We start from the raw sequence: 20,175 nt of genomic DNA on the forward strand, positions 1-20,175 counted from the left end.
CAGATAAATTAATCATTAATAACTTCACAAGCTTGGGAGTGCAAAAATGAGTGTAACAATGAGTGCCGTAAAATAGGACCTGCTATTCACAATATTAAAATGATAATTAAAATTAAATTAAATTAAAATTACAATGATAAATTAGACTGGACTGCCAATACTGATGCGCTGTGCAAGAAAGGACAGAGTCGGTTATACTACCTTAGAAGGCTGGCGTCCTTCAACATCTGCAATAAGATGCTGCAGATGTTCTATCAGACAGTTGTGGCAAGCGCCCTCTTCTACGCAGTGGTGTGCTGGGGAGGCATCATTAAGAGGAGACGCCTCATGCCTGGACAAACTGGTGAGGAAGGCAGGCTCTATTGTTGGCATGGAGCTGGACAGTTTAACATCTGTGGCAGAGCGAAGGGCGCTCAGCAGGCTCCTATCAATTATGGAGAATCCACTGCATCCACTTAATAGTATCATCTCCAGACAGAAGAGCAGCTTCAGCGACAGACTGCTGTCACTGTCCTGCTCCACTGACAGATTGAGGAGATTGTTCCTCCCCCAAACTATGCGACTCTTTAATTCCACCCCATGGGGGGGGGGGGGGGGGAAACGTTAATATTTAACATTATACAAAGTTATTGTCTGTTTTTCACCTGCATTATTATCATTCTTTAATTTAATATTATTTATTGTATCAGTATGCTGCTGCTGAAGAATGTAAATTTCCCATTGGGATTAATAAAGTATCTATCTATCTATCTATCTATCTATCTATCTATCTATCTATCTATCTATCTATCTATCTATCTATCTATCTATCTATCTATTTGTTTTACCTGATGTTAAAGAGAATTGTTACAAAACAAGTTGATAATCTTTTGCATTTGGCTTGATATGTTATAAAATGTACACTGCTAATTTTCTGTTAGTACTTGGCTATCAAATGGCTAATATGTTATGAGGCTGCGGTGGGCCCGTTAGTACTGTTCTGTCCTGGGCCCTACCATGTATAAAGGTGCCCCTCAGTACAGAATTTTTACATATTAAAAAATGAATAATGATATTTATTTAATATTAAAAAAGGCAATGCACAGGAACTGACAGTCCTAAGTATTTGCAAATAAATTTCAAGAATTTAATAGCACAGCTTCCCTTTACTTTTTTTATGCATCATCTACAGGTTTTAAGCAGAATTTTGCTTAGTTTTTAAGAAAGAAATAGAACCAGATCTAGTGCAGCATTTTTATATACAGAATTATGATGATGATTTTTACTTTGCTGATAAGTAGCTTACTCAGAGTCAAAACAGTCAATTATTCATTCATTATTGTGCTTTACAGTCCAATGCCTTAAGTTACTACTGTAAGCCACATTGCCTTTACCTCTAACCACACTGACCTCTTCCACGCTACCTGCCTCTATCATGAGGCTGTCAGATTTCTGCATGATGAAAATTGTTTCACTATGGTTGTGATAAATAAAATCTTGTTTCACAGCTCGTAGGCACACTGGAACACAAGAAGCAGCATTTGAAGCAATCTCTCAGCAAGGGAATTTGGGACAAATTCCAATACCAAATGAACGAGGTAATTATTTAAGGAATAAATGTATACTCATAACTGACTGTCAGTCAGTCATTATCCAATCTGCTATATCTTAACTACAGGGTCACGGGGGTCTGCTGGAGCCAATCCCAGCCAACACAGGGCACAAGACAGGAACAAACCCCGGGCAGGGTGCCAGCCCACCGCAGGGCAAACACACACACACACCAAGCACACACTAGGGACAATTTAGGATCACCAATGCACCTAACCTGCATGTCTTTGGACTATGGGAGGAAACCACAGCACCCAAAGGAAACCCACGCAGACACGGGAAGAACATGCAAACTCCACGCAGGGAGGACCCGGGAAGCGAACCCAGGTCTCCTTACAGCGAGGCAGCAGCGCTACCACTGCACCACCCTACTCATAACTGTTTATTTTTAAATAACATCAGACAATATTTTAGCTTTACTTTTTCAAACACAAGGTTGTATGAGACTGGACCTTATTTCAAAGGACATCAAACAGCAGCCAAGCCTGGGGGAAAGAGCAGTGTATCACAGGGAAAGTTCAAGCGCTAAATGTGTCACAAGAGCGACACCTATCAGCCCATATGATTTACAAAAAATACAAAATAATGAATGCAATCATTCAGAATAATTGACAATTTGTGTTTATGGCAATATTTCTAACAGTATTTACTGATCTCCATATGACATAATTAAGCAAATATGCAGACAGCAAGGTGGTACAGTGCTTAGTACTTGTGCCCCACAATTCCTGCTTCCTCAATTTGATTTGCAGCCAAGACTCTGCCTGTGTGAAGTCTGCATGTTCTCTCAGTGTCTGTACTGGATTTCTTTAGATTCTCCAGTAACCTAAAGATGTGCATGCCAGGTTACTTGAATCCCCAATATTGTCCATTGATATGTGTGGGTCTCTATATGAGATTGCAATGTTTTCACATTTTTCCCAGGGACCTTAAAAACATCAAAGTTTTAAGAAAATCATGTATTTATTTTATTTGGCACTTTATAACAGCAGCTAACTACAGCACCCCTTTTAAGGATAAGTTCTGTATTTTTCAAGTCAAAGTTATTTCTTCACAAGCATTGTGTAAATGCATTTGCCATGCTAAATTGTGATCTGAATTTGAGCGTTTTCTATAAATTCTCAAAAATTAATACCTAGTCCTAGTGTTTTACAATAAAACCTATGGAGCTTGGGACTAAACAGAAAATAACAGCATAAATGCTTACCAAATAACATTCATATTTCAAGCCAAGATTTGTGAAGTACTGATCTGGGTCTTATGATTAGACAAAAACACTGTAAAATAGCTTATACATGTAATTTTTGAACAAAGCTGTAGCTGTACACACTACTTTAAGCACTTATCTTGTTTTGCAATACCCTTTCACTTCCCCAAAGCATGACTTCCACTTGAAAGATAAAGTCGCAATAATTTGTTTGTGCCATGTGGTTGGTTTTGTTTTGATTTTCTTCCATATTTATGAAATACTACCCAAATAATATTGAAAAATTGATCAGAAATTAAAAGAAATGATTAATTTGTTCTTATAAAGAAGATAATATATCCTTCAATAAAAAAAAAAAATCTGGGCAATCCAAGTAGACATTTCTTTAAAAAACATTTCTAGAGATGGGACAGTCTTCTGGCGGTTAATAACAATCATTAATACCTATATCTGGAAACATTTTACCTATGATTAAATGGGTAAATGTTACGAAGAATTTTATATTGGATTTCCCATTTGGATAATTGGCCCCTCATAAACTATACTGTATGTTCTTGGAATAATCTGATGTAACAAAGGGATATGAATTCTAATAACTATTATTACATTTTTGTTCCAAAATATTTAGAGTGCCAATAAATAGATCAGGGTGGTTTGGGACAATTGTTTGATAATGATTACATACTGTACACACGTAGGACACCTATTGAGACAAGAAGGGCCCCTGAAATTGATAATAGAAGGACAGGTGAAAGGGAAGAGAGGCACGTTTGCAATATCTTGACCAAATAATGAAAGATGTAGGATGCAGGAACTACCAAGAAATGAAAAGGAAGGCAGAAAAATGAGTGGAGTAGAGAGTTGCTGAAGACAATCTCCGGACTGAATACTAAAGAAGTCTGTAAATATAACACATTCACTGGGATAGCATTTAAAACTAACATAAATTTCAGAAATGACACAGTGAAAACATATTTTGATATAAACTTGTGGTTATCTAAAATAATGCCATCAGTGTCAAAAATGCAAACTAAAAATAACATTATTAACCGTAGCATCTAAAAATAACTTATTTTTATAGAAAATACACCTATTATTCCAAATAGTCAATTTATATGGTGAAAAATATGTGAAAAACACCGTTTTGTGCCCTAATTATTTCAGCATAAAAACTGCTAAAGGACCTAGGAGTTTCTTACATTCAAAGGCACACCGAAGAACGCTTAGGCCAACAAAGATTATTCTTGGAATACGGGTCCAAATTGATTCATTCTGCCACAAAATCTTCTTGATCTGAAATGTACTCACAAAACTGTCTAAAATAATTTATTTAAATAAAGTAAAATGAGTCTGATTGTTTACCAAGAAAGTACTAAATTAACATAGCTAAAAAGGTGTCTAATATTAAAATAATTAGCAACAATCATCTGTCGTTTTCTGTTTGCTGAGATACAACAAATTCATTGTGGGTTACTTATTAGTAAGCATATTCCTGCATGGCTTATTCGAAGTGGCTTCTTATTTTTATTTATTTTTCTCTTTTGGTTGTTGGGTTAGATTGAATCATCCTGTAAACCGGTTCGTTTGCACCATGTATCGAGAATGTACTAACGTTACCTTGGAAGAACTGAGTGACAAACCGTCACCCTGTCTCCTCCCATCCAACTTTTTCTTGCCTTAACTTTTCTAGATCCCAGAATTAGCCTTCAACATTTCAATTCAACCGAAATATGACACAACTAATGTTAGTTAAGTCTGTGGATTACCGCGCCGTGATTCAAGTGTGCGCGGTCGGGGTGAACGATTCTATATAAAAAAAAAAGGGGGGGAGGAGTACAATGTAGAGACTGCCTGGGTTGCTACTTTTGGAGATAAAAACGCTTAGATTTCTAAATTGTAGCTATATTTTTGTTAATGTAATTTCAATAAATGTCTAATAAAATGATGTTCCTATATATTTGACGTCCCCAGACGACCGCTGTCCCTTGGAATCGCCCTAACAAAGACTTGAGATCATCCATCCATTTTCTAATCCGCTGAATCCAAACACAGGGTCACGGGGGTCGGCTGGAGCCAATCCCAGCATGGAATTCTGTTGCTACAGATTTAGCGCAGGCGCAGTAAGATGTGACGACTGCTGCTGTAGTCGGGTACTCGTATGTTCTTGCGCATCCTCCGTGCCTTTTTGGTTTTGATTTAACGCTTGCTCAGTACCAATCTATCAGTAAAGCTCTCTTGACAACAGTGTTACTATTGCGCCACCGGGCTGTTGTGTTTCCTGATGGTCAAGAACGCTGAGAAAACTTTAAAAGGACTTCAAAACATTATATACAGTATTCATCTAGTATTCTTCTTCTTTCGGCTACTCCCGTTAGAGGTTACCACAGTGGATCATCCTTGTTGTCCGCATATTGATATTTTCATCTAGTATTGTGTTGTTTAAATAAAGCCGTGTGGTAAATCTTACAAATGAGAACCAAGAGCCATGATAGTTGTATTTTATAATATGTTAAAATGACTTTTGCTTAGGCACAAAACAATCTTTTGCTCTGTTGCACCTGTAACAGAGTTCTCTCTCATAATGTATCTCATGGTTTTAGTTTTGTTGTGATTGCTTACTATTTAAAACAGCAGTTCGACTGAAAAATGAAGAACCTGAGAGATGAGAGATTTCATGATGTTATCTAAAAGTGACATAACCTAAACTTACAGAATATAAATTTACTTTCAAATATAGTATGACATGTATTACCTTGGTAATTTTAACTTATAACCAGATCTGGAAACTCTACTAATGATTTCCAAAATTATGGTATGAACATTTAAGAGAGAAACATATCAGAAAAGGTTGGAGTGAAAACTTTCAACAGTGAGCTGTTGGAAAACATTAATAATCCTCTTCTAAATTTGTTTCCTTTGACACATTTTACTGCAGGTGAAAATTTTGAAATGGGACATAATGGAAGTAATCAATTGTACGCTGTACCTACTCATTTAGAACAAAGTAATCAAGACTGGATGGGATGGTAAAGAAAAGAAAATCAAATATACAGGTACAATACATTTTTTGTGCTTAATTTTTTATAGATAACCACAAACAAATAGTTAAACCTTTTCAATTAACAGAAGCAATGCAACCTTACCTAAGATCCCACCCAGACCCTACCATGCAGCCGTGTATTTAAGCATAGAGATAATGGTCAACGACATGCTGAGGAAGGAAGTACAATAATGTTTAACAATAAATCACAGAGGCAAGTTTCTGTATGAAATTCCTGAAATTGCAGCTAAACATTTGTATTGGTCTAATTCACAAATGAAACATATCCATTTTCATTTCTAGATACTTCAAAAGAAAATGTTTTCTTTAACCATTAGCCTTATTATTTCTGTCATTTCTATCCAGTACTTTCAGCTGGTGGATAGGAGCTATTCACATACAGTTGACACATAAGCAAGATAATTTTTTAATTTCAAAAACCAAGGGCTGCATAATAAATTCATCACACTGAAGAAATAGCAAAATTACATGTGCTTGGGATATTGAGAGCATATCTGACAAATGGATCATGATACACAAGTAAATGGAGATTTTTTCAATAGTGACAGAAACTGATAAATCTATACTGAGCTTATAAATATATTATTATTTTCCATGTGTGTCCAAACTTTTATTGCTTCCTTTACTGTGCTAAATTGAAAAACAAAAAAAATCAAGAATAATGCACACTTATGTGCTGTACAGTGCTCCATATAACAAATATATTCAATAACTTTATGATGAATGTCAACATAAAAAACAGCAAAACAAATTTTGAGGTCAATATTCATTCCTCCATCAATTCACCAAAATGCAATTTTTCTTATTTATTTATTTATTATTTTGTGTGTAGTCATGAGCAAAATGTTTCATGAAAAATTGAATTAGCAGCAAAAAACAGTGCTTTGCTTTGCAAAACAAAAAAAAGTGAAATAAATTCTGTTTCCAGTGAAATTCATGCCATTCACACAAGAAGAAGGGCATTCATGCATTAATTCTACAAGTGCCTGTCTGTCATTTAGTATTTAAATAAAGATCTCAAGTGAAGAAAAAAATTATGGCAAGTGTGCATATCCTCCGCTACACTCTCAAAAATCCTGATTCTTTAATGACACTTTATGGTTCTTTACTGGGTTGTGTGGTTTGTAACAAAGCGCTATATAAGTGCCTGACCCAACACAGACTGGACACAGGAGGCACATATAAAAATAAATAAACTGTTATTTTCTTAAGCTGGAGGGCATGCCTTCCCCATGTCCCCCAGCCACAACACAGTCCCAAGCACAAACTGAAAACACACAAGGTATAGCACACTCCTCTCTCTCTCTTCCACCACCACTCCTCCTCAAGCTTTGTCCTCCTCCTCCCGACTCTGGCTGGTGAGTGGTGGTTGCTGGCTCCTTTTATGGCCCACCCAGAAGTGCTCCAGGTGCTTGATCACCTGTTTCCGGTTGCACTCCCAGGTAGGGCTGAAGATTTGTCCAGCTGGGCTCAGGAGCCCATGCAGCACCCCCTGGCAGCCACCCCAGATCCCAACAGGGCTGTGGAGAACTCCATCTCCCCTGGAGCCATGCGGGAGGCTGAGGCACCGCTCCAAACAAGGGGGGCGGCCATCCAGCGTCCAGGGGGAGGTACTGCACCGTCCAGGGCTATTCCCTCTGAATATATAGTGAAGGGGCATCCTGGCCGGGCATGGGACCTGACTGTCCGCCACAGGTTCCACATATAACTATTGCTTCACAAAGCACAATTTCATTTTCAAAAGGATTCTTTGCATATGACGTTAGTCCTTTGTGCTTTGAAAAACTTCCTAATATGTAGAACAAAAATGTATGATAGGCTGCTTAGCAGGACACTAACAAAAGAAGCTGGATTTATTGATATTTCACAAATCTGTTACCATCTATTCATGGTTATTTACTATGTGGAGCAAGTTACAGGTCTAAATAAATGAAGATTCTGTCTGGAATCATCACATGGATGGATATTTTGGGAACCAAAAATGGTTTCCCTGTGGCATTGCTCTGAAAAGCCACTCTTTTATTTTTAAGAGTATAGAGCCATATTTGGAAGGGACTACTTTTAAGATAGGAAGTGAGGTAAATTATATATATCTTGTGGACCTCCATAATTTTAGTTCCATGTGCTCATGTTCATAACTTTTTACGGACTGCATAAAAAGTCCATGAAAAGCAACCCTGGGTTAAACTAGTCCTGTGCAAATGGACAAGTCTGTAAAATTCCATCATTTGAACGATTTGGATGAGACTAAAATTACAGAGATCCTCCAGTAATACTGACTTTACCCCACCTCCTGGTGTACAACTAATCCTGTCTGAAAAGGGCTTAGGATGGGGTGGTTTTATGTTACAGGGGAGTGAAATTTGTATGCATTGGTGACTTGGTGTGTAATGAGGTTTCTCTGTGGGGAAAACACAGTACTGTACTCAAAGGTGCGTTTTGATGTTTCTTCATGTGGAAAAATGTAGCTTGATTCGTTTTTTGCACACCTTCACGATGATGTGAATGATAGGTATGTATTACCAATGTGCTAAGGATTGCATGTGGTATATAGCAGCAGAAAAGAACGGAGATAAACACAGAAGTGTAAACGAGACTTTAGGAAGGAATCTTTCTTGTTTTACACTCCAAAAAAACTTTAGGGAGTTTTGCACTTCACAATTGCAGCATTGCCTATAAAAATGAGTTTTGGTGTCAGTTTTGCAGAACTCTATACAAATCGAAACTTGGCTGGTTCACTCATCATTATTTGCGAGCTTCTCCTTTGAGACTGGTTCAGATTCTACCAGACAGTTCCATCATGTTTTAATAATCTCTGTGGTGTAGCTTGTAAATGGGTGTGATGTGATGGAACGAAATAGTCAGACATTATGTAGGACAAAATGTAAACAAAAATGATAAATGATTAAAAGAGTATGAAAATAAATGCAAAATACAATATAAAAATAACAATACAAAATCCTAATTATAATGTTAACTGACATTACATGATATGCTTATGTTAATCACTGTGTGTTTACATATTCTTTTTTTGTTTTTGTACATAAATGGTTTATTTTTTTTTTTGTTTATTTTTAATACCATTTAGTTATAAAAATGTGCGGGTGCTATGAATCTGTACTCACTGAGAAGTGTTTTACAAAAATAAATAGAAATTGGAATTGGAAATGTTGCTTGAGACTCCTCAAATTCTGATTATTAGTACATCATTAATTCAAACAATCCTGAAAGCTCCAAATCATTTTGCCCCTCTCTTTACATCCTTTGCTTTACCACAACCTCTCTCTAAGAGTTTCAGCATATCAGAGGATCCTCTCTGATGTCTGTAGACACAACTTGATACTTTTGCTTTGCTACTTTTCCAACATGTTTTGCACTTTAATTGAGGACAATTCAAAAGTGGTCAGTAACAACCTTGAAGTAAGACATGAGGCTATATAACTATAAAAAGACATGTAGGTGTCACGTGAGAAGCCCCCTTTGTTTTCTCTTTATATACAAACCTTTACTACTTATCGGCATGTATTAAAATGCATTTGTGGTAATTGAAATGGAGAAGGAAGCGACCATCTGTGGTTGAGCTTGGTGTGGCTCTCTTTCTGTATGAACTGAACAGACAACACTTAATCCACAACAGTTGTAGTGATCTACATTTTCACAAGTTTTTTGTTGTTTGTCTGCACTATTTGTTGTCAGGTTGTGTTTTTAACACCTACTTCTATAAGAGATTTCTTAGACTGGGTTACTGACCAATCAGAACATGCGCAGAGAAGGGAGTTCCAGTTCAGTCTCGTAAGCAAGAATTAAAAACAGCTTTTTGAACTCAGAAGGAGGCAAAACAGCAACATCAGTAGCTCAGCAAGAGATTCCCCTGTTTGATGCGCCTGACATTTCCATCTTTCTCACCGCTTCATCCAAGTCTTTTAATTTGTCGTTTTTCAGGAGAAAGAAAGGAAACCTGGCCAGGCTGAAAAATGGAACTCAGGAAATTCAGGTCATTGATAGGTTTATTAATTACTTAGCTGTTCTCTTCTGCTATTTTTGACATGCAATCATTTGATTTGAAACAGTTCAAATTTTCATTGGGACTTTCTTGAATATCCATGATATCTGTCATAATTGCATGTGGTCTAAATTGTGTACATATTGTATGGCAAGCCAAATTAACATTTAGAGATATCTTAAAATACATTTTTATGCATAGTATGACCCCTGGTGTTCACAATAGTGAAACTAAAAGCAAAATTACAGTCACATTTACAAAGCCACTGGAGAATTTCCTCCAAAAACATACACACTCCTATTTGCCATATCATACAGCTCCCCAAATCCCGGACACAACAGACACAGAGGCCAAGTCCACCACACGACACATTATTCAGGTGTGGGAAACGCTTTTGTCTCGCTCCCCACAGCAGCCCACAGTACAAAGCACCAAATATTAAATACTAGCAAAATACCCGCGCTTCACAGCGGAGAAGTAGTGTGTTACAGAGGTTATGAAAAAGAAAAGGAAACACTTTAAAAATAACGTAACATGATTGTCAATGTAATTGTGTTGTTATTGTTATGAGTGTTGCTGTCATATATATATATATATATATATATATATATATATATATATATATATATATAGATACACACACACACACACACACACAAATATATATATACATATACACATATATATATATATATCTACATATACACATATCTACATAAATACATATATATATATATATATATATATATATACATATACACATCCACATATATATATATATATATATACACATATCAACATATATATACACATACATATATACACATACATACATACATACATACTTACACATACACATACACACATACATACACATACATATATATATATATGTATATATATATATATATATATATATATATACACATACATACATACATACACACATATATATACACAGACACATATATATACATATATATCTACATATCTATATACATATCTACATATATATACACATATCTACATATATATACACATATATATAGATACATATCTACAAATATATACACATATATATACACATATCTACACACATATCTACATATATATACACATATATATACATATCTACATATATATATATATATATATATATATATATATATATATATATATATATATATATATATATATATATATATATATATATACACATATATACATATCTACATATATATATATACACATATATATACATATCTACATATATATACATACACATATATATACATATCTACATATATATACATACACATATATACATATCTACATATATATATATACACATATATATATACATATCTACATATATATACATATCTACATATATATACACATATATATACATATCTACATATATATATACATATCTACATATATATATATATATATATATATATATATATATATATATATAGCTGATTACCCAGTGGATTCGCTCACTGAGTGCAAGAGAAAAAAATAAAATGTAGTATGTATAAAATAAGTTTAATTGCCAAATTTATTTTTCCACAAATAAAGAGCACTTACAATAACATAGAAATCAATATAAACAACATTAACATCATTATCATATGAGAATATGAAGTAATATATAAGAAGCACATTGCATATAAATATAAATTATTAAACAGTAAAATGTTCTTCTATAATACGCTACCGTGGCTATTCGTTTGTCTGTCCAGGATTTTAAATCAGCTGTAGCTCGCAAACCGTTTCACCTATTGACTTGAAATTTGGTACACATATACTACGTCACGTCTACTATTCGCTTTCCCACACATATGAACATATATATATATACAGTGAAACCTCGAGATACGATCACCTCTGTATATGAGAAATTCAAAATACGAGGAAAGTATGAGCGAAAAATTCAGATCTAAATACGAGCATTGGCTCGCGTAACGAGCCACGAGCCAGGCTGTGGGTATAGCTTGCGGCTTAGCAAGGGGGCGTGGTAGCAGTTGCGAGCCGCGATCTGCGGTGTCTGTGTTTCTCACTTAAGTGCACAGGTGGGAAACTGCCCACATCCATGATTGTTCCTGTGGCTGATGGGCTGCAGCTGCCATGTCCTCCCCGCATATATAGAGAAGCGCGAGCCGGTTAAGGGGGAGAAAAAGTAAAAGAAAAGAGAGAGAGAGAGAGAGAGAGAGCGAGCGCGAGTACGAGCGCGAGCGCGCGCACAAGCAGGCAGGCAGGCGGGCGGGCGAGTGAGTGCAGGCTCGCGTGTAGCTGAACAGTGAGCTGAACAGGCGAGCCAAACAGCTGAAGCAGGACGATGTAGAGAAGGTCAGCTGCATTAAGAGTGTCTCGCCTGTTGCAGAGCCCGCAGGTGAGACGCTAACAGAGAAGAAGCACCGGGGATTGTCATCTGTTTTTTAAAGACGGCATCCTTTTGACGTTTTAAATTCGTGTTAAAGGATTGTTATTCTTGTGTATTTTAAACCTCCACTTCACAACTGTTTTAAGGATTATTTATTTAAAGATTTATTGAATGCTCTACTGCACTTTGGACACCTGTTTTGATTCTTTTAATAATCAGTTATATTATTTACCAGTGTTATTTATTAAAGGTAGACTACAGTATATATAATTTATCAGTGTTATTTGTTAGGAAAATTGATTTTTATGTTAATATATTTGGGGTGCAGAACGGATTAACTGGATTTCCATTATTTTCAATGGGGAAGTTTGTTCTAGATACGAGAAATTCGCTATACAAGCTCAGTGCTGGAACGAATTAAACTCGTATCTAGAGGTTCCACTGTATATATATACACATACATATACACACACATACACATATATACATATACATACATAGTGCGTTGCAACACGGGCTGTGATTGTTACATGGGAGGGAGAGGACAAATCACAGCTTCCCGCTTTGTAATTGGGCTTGTGATTGCTGCTTTGACGGATGCCCAGATCCCACAGTATTTCCCCTTAGGAGAGGCGTTAGGCAAGTGTAATTGAATAGCGGTGCTGCAAGTTATTACTCTTTTTATCTTTATTTTATTTTATTGTAGAATCAACTCACAGCTGCGCGTACCAGTGTGTGCGTGGCGGATGCGTATGGCTGCCGTTTTCATTGTCTACCACCTTCGCTAATCATGCTTGAGGCAGATTGAAGACTTAAGTGCCAGCGTAACTGAAAAATTAAAGAAAACATACTAAGTTTTAAAAAAAAATCAGTTTTAACGGGAAAAGATGCCGACGAAAGAAGAGAAGCAGCGGGACGCTAGGGTGAAGAGCTGCTCATTAAGCAGCAAGCGCATCAACCTCTGAGCAAACGAATGGTAAACGTACAGAGAAAGAGGATAAATACTATGAATGGTCATGTCAAGTGTATTCACTCCACGTTATCGTGCAGTGCGCTGTTACTGGTATTTTGATAAAAGAATCTGAACAACATATAAGAAGCGTATAAATTATTAAACAGTAAAACATTAACATTTAAGAAGTAAAGATACATTGAGTACTACTGTAGTGCTTTCGGGTATAGTACATTTTTTGTTTGCCCATTACATGCATAAATGTATACATTTTTTGGTGTACCTACCCAAGAACACGCGACATGACCCGGCAGTTAAAAATTTATTGCTCCAGCAATTTTAACTCTGTTACAAAGTCATCTAATATGGTATTGCAAACGGCAGCGGGAGCGTTTCTATAAACTCAATTTAAACTTACTGTTTACACCGTGCTTTGAAGATGCATAGTATGCAACACGTGTTTCGCCGTAATTGTGGGCTCATCAGGCGTACACACTTACTGCACTCCCTTATGGGAATCGATCCTCGGACGGAGAGGCGAAGCCCCTAACGTTGTGCCACGGCGTGTGGTTCGTTCATTTGACAGCATGTAGATCGGGGTAATTACATTGCAGGCATTCGTAGTCTGATTCACAATCTGATTGTATGGGTGGTTACCTACCAGGTAACGCTTGTGGTTGGTGAGCAAGTCGGCTAACTTCTGCCACGGTGCCCTCTTTCAGTTGCGAGAAGCAGATCATACAATGGTTGAAATAGTTTAATATATATATCAAAATCACCGCGCTTCGCAGGGGCGAATATGGTATTGCAAACGGCAGCGTTTCTATAAACTTAATTTAAAGTTACGGTTTATACCGTGCTTTGTTTCATATTCTTTTCCTACCTTATCAATTGTGTAATGTGTTTTTTGAACAGGTTTGATTCATGGAAGTGATCACTCCTGCTGCGTTCAGTCACTTCACGTGAGCTGCTCTCTTGTGTGATGTTGCAATGTCCACGGGTTTATTTAATGTTAGCTAAGACCCGGCAGTTAAAAGTTTCTCGCTACAGCAATTTTAACTCTGTTACAAAGTGATGCAAACTGTCATTTATACCTCGTGTCTTCTCATCAAACTTGTATCTCGCGAATATGGCATTGCAAACGGCAGCGGGAGCGTTTCTATAAAGTTAATTTAAGGTTACGGTTTACACCGTGCTTTTTTATACCTCGTGTCTTCTCATCAAACTTGTATCTCGCGAATATGGCATTGCAAACGGCAGCGGGAGCGTTTCTATAAAGTTAATTTAAGGTTACGGTTTACACCGTGCTTTTTTATACCTCGTGTCTTCTCATTAAACTTGTATCTCGCGAATATGGTATTGCAAACGGCAGCGGGAGCGTTTCTATAAAGTTAATTTAGACTTACGGTTTACACTGTGCTTTTTTATACCTCGTGTCTTATGAAGATGCTTGTATGCGTCACTCACTCGCTTCTTATTGTTTCGCTGCCTTGTCAATTGTGTAATGAATGGTTTCTTCAGCGATCTTTGGGGCTCCTCCTTCTTTTCTATGTACTGAGTTCACAGTCAGTTCACGTGATTACATGGGAGGCGTGATGACGTGACACGCAACTCTGTCTCCTACGGCCATGTTGCTGCCTTCCATTACAGTATATGGACAAAAAAGAGGATCCAGTTATGACCATTACGCGTATAATTTTGAAATGAAACCTGCCTAACTTTTGTAAGTAAGCTGTAAGGAATGAGCCTGCCAAATTTCAGCTTACCACCTACACAGGAAGTTGGACAATTAGTGATGAGTGAGTCAGTCAGTCAGTGAGTGAATCAGTCAGTGAGGGCTTTGCCTTTTATTATTATAGATACAGTCTTTTTTTCTTCCTCTCTCTCTCTCTCTCTCTCTCTCTCTCTCTCTCTCTCTCTCAATTCTCCACTCCTCCTCCCACAAGCTTTGTCCACCTCCTCCTGACTCTGGCTCCCCAAATGTAGTGAGGCAGCCCCTTTTATAGAGCACCCGGAAGTGCTCCAGGTGTTTCACAATCTCCTTCCAGTTGCACTTCCAGGTGTGCTGACAGCCCCCCAGAGGAGGGCTCAGCCATTCTCCATGGGCTCCAGCAGGGTTGAGCTTCCATACTCCAAACTGGTGTAGCACGCCAGGGGGGCTGTCCTCTGCCGTCCTGGGGGAGGTATTGCTCTGTGCAAGCTCCATTCCCTCCCTCAGCTGAGCTCCGTGGGGCGAAGTGTCCAGTCCTGTAAGGGTCATCTTCCTCCACAATCGGCCAGTCCATAGCTTTGTCCTGTTAAACAGAAACAGTGCAGCAGGGGACACTGCACCAGTGTTGTTTTCTGGCCTATCAATTCAAGCACATAATCTGTAGTGGGAGATGGGGTCTCATTGCACAGTAACAGTTATTTTGGGAGGGTGAAAATAAACAAAGATGTGAAAATTAAAGAAATGGTGTAAAAATATATCCATCCATCTTCCAAACCTAGTTATCCAGAGCAGGGTCATGGGGAGGCATCAGGCGCAAGACTGGAACAACTGCAGTGTAACATTATATTTATAAAAAAAAATGTAAGAATGCTAACTAAATATAATTGGATAAATTATTTATCAATTATATGTTTTTTTATTTGCAGGAAATTAGAAAACCTGGAAAACTTTAAAAAGAAATGATCTACATTCCTCAACAAATTGTGTATAAAGTTCTGTACTTCAGCGGCTACTGGTCAACAATTCCACTTTACGAGGTGTTTGTGCTCTCTACTGTGTCTTTGCATTCTCAAGCTTCTGAAACTATGAAAGAGGCAACCATGATGGAAAAACATGTTACTAATGTCAATGAACTTAAATATTTTTACAATTCTGTATTATGTTAGATGCTTTAGATTTTAAAACAGCTTATGCAAGTCCAATATATTTAACTCTATAGTAGACACACTGTAAGGGAATAGAAAAAAGTGTTTGAAACTGCCTGTCTGTTAAACTGGAACATCCTGACTTCTTTTGAACCAGCGCATGTTGGATTAGAAAATTATATCATATACAACATTTACCTTTGTGATTTGTTCTGTGATAGTCATTTATATACTGTATGAGAAATCTTGCTTCTTATACGTAGGGTTTTTTAATATACTGTATGTAACTAGTTTGAGACTTTGCATAATACTTAATTCAGAGGTGTGCTTCTAGAGTATACTACTGTATGTATGTTAAGATGATTGTGTGAAAATTAAAACTGGTGTAAATGAACCTAAAATAGCAGAAAAGAAGCTTTTCTGTCAGATTTCTTTAGTCTGCCTTGATGCTTTGAAGAAGGGACTCCACCTATAGGTACAAATAAAGGACAGCCATGTTTGGATTTCATATACAGTATAACAATGGCTTAAGACTCTTCTTTACTTATTTAGTTCTTCCTGTGTCTGTGTGGGTTTCCTCTGGGAGCTCTGGTTTTTCCCCACTGTCCAAAGGTTAAGTGAATTGGCCTGTGTGTGGGTGTGTGTGTTTGTGTGTGTTTCCCCTGTGATGAACTGGCGCCTTGTGCCCTATGGTAGCTTGAATAGACTCTACCCCCCCACCCATGACCCTACTCTAGTATTAGGTGGGTTAGAAAATATCATGACATTTTTGCCTTCTCCCCATTACAACCACTTTTCCTGATAAAATGTTTTAAATGCCATGTAGTCTGGATTTTAACTTGGCTCATCTCTATTTTACATGTAAAATTTCAAAAAGCATAGCATAGAAAAATATAAAAATAATGTGTGGTTTTTGGGTTGCCTTCCCATTACAGCCCCTGTCCCTGATTCAGTTTTTGAAATTGACAGTATTATAAGTTGGACTGACAGCAAAATTCTTTGAAAATCGGCACGAATGTTTTTGCATGATTGACGAACATACAGATAAGATGCAATCTAAGGGTTGAAATGAGGTTCTTAGTGTGCAAAATTCATAAACAACTTCAAGTGAAGCTAAAAAACTCAAAAGTCAGACAGTGCATTACAATTATATTTATAGAAATATATCAGATTATCTGTTATTGTTTAGAATGACTGCCATGTTCAGTAAATGCATTTGCAATAATAATAATAATAATAAATTTTATTTTTATAATATTCCACTATTAAAATTTTTCTTCAATAAAGAAAAGTATAACATGGAAACATTCACTTACATTTTCTCTTACACCTTTTTCCTTTCTATTTTTTAATTCATACGTGATTACAAATTTAGAGTATTTATTTTTATATTAGTAGTAAAAGGTGACTAATCAAAGCATCTACACATTGTGATCACTTTGTATAAATGGAATTCCATCTATTAATCTTTGAAAAATATCTCTATGGATCATCCCTGCAGAACAGACAAAAAATTTAGAACCTGTGCAAAAGGGGAGTGCCTTGTATGGAAAAGGCTTTGGGACGAATGTGGGTTCAAAACAGAAGTAAGGGTAAGCTGACTTATTCAATATACAATGAGGTACAGAATTCACAGATGTGCTTTGAAGACATTCAGGGTGCTGCCGCATCTTCTGACTTCATAAAGAGCTCCTCTGGATTTAAAGGAAACATGAAAGCCATGTGAAGAATTTCCTGCTGAACAGAAGTGAGATGTAGCCAATGAAGGCAGGACATGAGGCAGACTTGGAGATGGGAATCATCACAGTGCTATAAAAATGTCTGTAAGAGAAATAAAGATGAGTTGGGGGAGTGTTGTTCAGAGTAAAGATTACTATGCAGGTGATCGGTCATTTGATGAGCACAATTAGGTTTAAGTGGTTTCATTATGAAGAGTAAAAGGCAGAGAAGGACTGGATGGAGATGGATTGTGTAGTGTGATGGACACCCAGGTGTCAGCAAGCCAAAACCCCAACATGAACACAGAATCACAGTCTCTGGTTCAAATAAAGGTTGTTTATTAACCAAAAATACCTCCAATATGGTACAAAAAGTACAAACCACAAGTCTTCCTCTCCTCCCTAATAACTCTCTCACCACCGCACTGCCTTCCCACAGTCAAGTTTTGCCTCTCTACCTCCCAGCTCCGACTCGCCTGAATAAGGGAGTGTGGTCCCTTTCATTACAGACCCAGGAGTATTTCTTGTGTCAGGGCGATTTCCCGATGGAAGTACTTCTGGGTCGCACGGAAGTCCATAATAGGGAGCTTGTCTCCCTACAGTACTCTCTCGTAGTACTCAGAGACCCCAGCAGGGTTGCGCTGCCAGACTACATATCCCGGCATGCCTTGCTGGTTCCTTACTCCGGGGCTGCTGCCATCTAGTGTATTAGGGGAATAAAAAACCTCCATCCATATTTTCTCTTTTTAATGGGCTGTCCAGCCACCTTTTCCGATTCTTCCTTCCAGGTCTATTCCCTTTCCTAGCCGGAATGTCCGTCAAGCTCGTGTGGCATCTACAGATGGAACAATAATAAGACAGAGCACTGGCTTATTGTGCTGCCCATTCAATATATATTCAGTTGTTGAATTTGGTGTCCTTAATTTAAGGTTCTGTTTTGTAAGAAATGAATTAAATGATGTCTGCTTGATCAACATTTTCTTTCTTCAGGTTTTTGGACTGTGGTACTCCTTAATCATCCATCCATCCATCCATTGTCCAACCCGCTGAATCCGAACACAGGGTCACGGGGGTCTGCTGGAGCCAATCCCAGCCAACACAGGGCACAAGGCAGGAAACAATCCTGGGCAGGGTGCCAACCCACCGCAGACTCCTTAATCAGTTGTAATTATATGCTTATAACAACAGTTTTATGAAACCTTTTTGACAGTCACATGACTAGAACAGTTATGCATTGAAGTTATTTTAATATAATTCATTTTTTTTTACCTCCCTGTTAATCCCTGAGAGGAAACTGTCTGTTCACGTGAGCACAGGGTCAGCCACAGTACAGTGCCCTTGAAGCGATTTTCAGATTAAGGGCCTAGCTCAAGGGCCCAACGGAGTAGGATCCCTAGTAGTAATGGGATTTGGACCAGCAGCCTCCGAGATGTATTAACAGTGTTGTATACAGTACTTAGCAGACATATTTGAGTAAAAGAAGAGATACCTTTTTGAAAAGTTCCTCAAAAGTAAAGATAACATTTTTCCCATGAGCAAACCACAAAATGTAGGATCTCTGTCTGTTTTACACAGTCAAAAAAAGGTTCTTACAAACCTAGAATAGTTCAGACTACCTTCTTTTTGTGTGGGAGTTGTATTACAATCACTAAAGTATGGGATAAGTAACTGAAGCTTTTAGCAGTCACATTCAGAGTGAGCGGATATCTTAATGACTGCATTCTAATTCAGTTAGGTGGACACTAAATAAGAGAGGGGTTCAGGCTTCCTCTGCTTTAAGAAGGAGCCAATCCGTTCCTGACAACCTCTTTGTAAGTGTATTTGTAACGCGAACCCCTAATCACAATTAATTGTAATGGAAAACATTTTTAAGTGTTCTCTGGGCCCCAAAAATGACCCTCATTTTTGTTCAAATAACCTTGAAAATTGACAGAAAAAGTTTAATAATAACATTACACATAAAAACAAACCATAATAATGTTAAAAAAAACTCTTTCCTTCGACTTTATTACTTCTAGGTTCACATTGAATTGGCCCTTTTGGCCAGGGGGGCACTTACCCTGTGCTCTGTGTATAGATCCCAGTGCAGTGACAGGGGCGCTGTGCCGTAAAAAATAGTGCCGTACTTGAGGATGAAACAAAAAACTGAAGTCCTGACTCTTTGTGATCATAAAAGATCTCTGGGCATCCTTCATAAAGAACAGGGTGTATCTTGATATCTAGGCTAAATTGCCCTCCATGGTCTGGTCATTCTGGCACACAATTCATCCCTTGTTTCTAATTGGCTGTCTCTCTCATCGCTTCACCACCTAACAGCAAATATTTGGTGGTACTGGCACAAAAATGGCTGCAGTCAGATCATCCAGGTGGATGCTGTTCATCAGTGGTTGCTGAAATTG

This window comes from Erpetoichthys calabaricus, chromosome 6 (assembly GCF_900747795.2).
Source record: "Erpetoichthys calabaricus chromosome 6, fErpCal1.3, whole genome shotgun sequence".
Lineage (NCBI taxonomy): Eukaryota > Metazoa > Chordata > Cladistia > Polypteriformes > Polypteridae > Erpetoichthys > Erpetoichthys calabaricus.